Below are 2,277 nucleotides of genomic sequence, written 5' to 3'. Positions count from 1 at the left end.
GTCCCCCCCCTAGGCATCCTTTTTTTTTTTTTTTTTTTGAGAGGTTTTCGCTACAAGGCACATGCACTCGCCACACAGAGAGAGACATAGAGACAGAAAGCGAGAAATCACCCCCCCAAGGGGAATGGTCACGCCGCAATCCCTTCTCCATTCTCCTCTCGGGATCTTGGGCACGCACGCACATGCGCCCGTCATGAGTTTTAAGCCACTGGGTCTGGGACGCGAACTGCGGTCAACTACATGGGAGTCCAGCGACATAGCCATTACGCTAACTGCTAGTTCCCTCCTAGTCATCCTTTAGGATTGGGTTAAGTGTCATTTTCTCCAGGAAGACTTCCCTAATCTCCAATTTAGACTCTGCTCTTGTGACACAATATCCTTTATCAAACAGTAATGTAAAGGGCATGCACATAAAAGATATTCTCTTAATTAATGAATCAAAATAAAATCATGTGAGGGTAGGTACTTTACCATTAGCTCAGTCAGAGGCTAGGATAAGCTGCTTCATGGTTAATACAATTAATACACCAAATAAAAAAAATCTTCACAAATAAATTGATTTCCATCAGTAAGTCACTTGGTTAAGCACATATGTTAGTCAAAAATACTTGCTCTAAAACCTTGTGAGTTTCTAGCCTGGTTGGGTAGAGAATAAAGTAAATACACATGGAAGGTTCCAATTCCTCTCCTAATAAGGTTGCCATAATAAAAAACAGACGTCGCAGAGCTTGTCTCTCCAAGAGGCCAGCAGGAGGCCGTGCGCCTATCACACCCACAATCCTGACAGGGGGTGGGTGAGGATCTGCAGCCCGAAGGAGAACAGAAATACATCCTACAGATTCACTGGAGTGTGGCCCTTGACCCCACAAATTTAAGTGGATCCATTAAGCAGCTGTGCTGCACGGAAACACACATTGAGGAATGCCTTCATATTGTAACAAGGAAACACACTTTCTACTGCCTCTCTTCACTGCATCTTCAAACCCCATTTAATCTATCACTATCATGGTGAAACCAGCCATTTACATCTGTTTACCACAACCCTTCATGCAAGCTCTTACCAGAACCCTCTTAGAACCTCAAAGTCTCTGGGAGGCAGGAAGACAGAGAGTGTATCCCTAATTTACAGGAAGGAAACTAAGGTGTAGAGAGATTAGGCAACAACTCAAAAAGTCCAAGTCCTCTGAAATATCCCTGAGTCAATAAATAACAGAAGCATCATCTGGAAGTTGACTACAAAGCTCCCTGCCATGTTTCAGCTCATTCATTATTCCCTGGGATCTGTCAAATGGCCTAAACATGAAAGTTGATTAGAAGGTAGATAAACAAAATGTTATATACATTCAATGAAATATTAATATTATTCAGCCATAGGAAGAAAAGAAATTCAGGGGACCAACAGTTGGCGTAATGGCTATGTTGCTGGACTTCCATGTAGCCAACTGCAGTTCGAGTCCTGGACCTGGCAGCTGACACTCACACACCGGGCGCGTGTGCACGCGTGCCCAAGATCCTGAGAGAAGAATGGGGAAGAAGGGATTGAGGCATGGCCATCTCCCCTGTGGGGTGATTTCTCGCTGTCTCTCTGTCTCTCTCTGTCTTCCTGCAAGCACACACACCCTATAGCAAAAACCCCCCAAAAAAAAAAAAAAAGGAGAAAAGAAATTTTGACACATACCATATTATGCTAGGTGAAATAAGCCAGTCACATAGAGACAAATACTGTATGATTCCACTTACCTAGTCATACAGGCAGAGAGATTTCATCAAATTCATACAGGCAGAAAGTAGAAGAGATTTCAGTGGCTAGGGTGAGAGAAGAATGGAAGTTAGTGTTTAATGGCATTTCAGTTCAGGAAGGTAAAAAGTTCTGGAGATGGATGGTGCTGGTGGTTACTTAATAATGTGAACGTACTTAAAACCAGATAACTAACTATAAAACCAGCTAAAGCAGTAAATTTCATGTTACATATTATCTTACCATAATCAAAAAGAAAAACAGAAAACCCAGTTTACATTGACCCCAGAATGTCCTCTATTTGATACATAAACCTCGGCAGGCTTGAATGGTAGCTTCGCAGAGTCCTGAGTGAGAGATGTGGCTTCTCTGTGGGCTGCTGCTGCTGCAGAGCTGGAGACCTCCAGGCCGGTTTTGGCTCACACAGGATGGGAAGGCAATGCGGAGAAAAACAGGGAAGCCTGGCTTAAGAGTTCACACACAATGGTTTTTTTTCTTTTCTTTTCTTTTTTCTTTCTTTCTTTCTTTTTTTTTTTTTT

The sequence above is a fragment of the Tupaia chinensis genome, unplaced genomic scaffold (assembly GCF_000334495.1).
Source record: "Tupaia chinensis unplaced genomic scaffold, TupChi_1.0 Scaffold000532_1, whole genome shotgun sequence".
Taxonomy (NCBI): Eukaryota; Metazoa; Chordata; class Mammalia; order Scandentia; family Tupaiidae; genus Tupaia; species Tupaia belangeri.
This window is presented reverse-complemented; position numbering follows the sequence as displayed.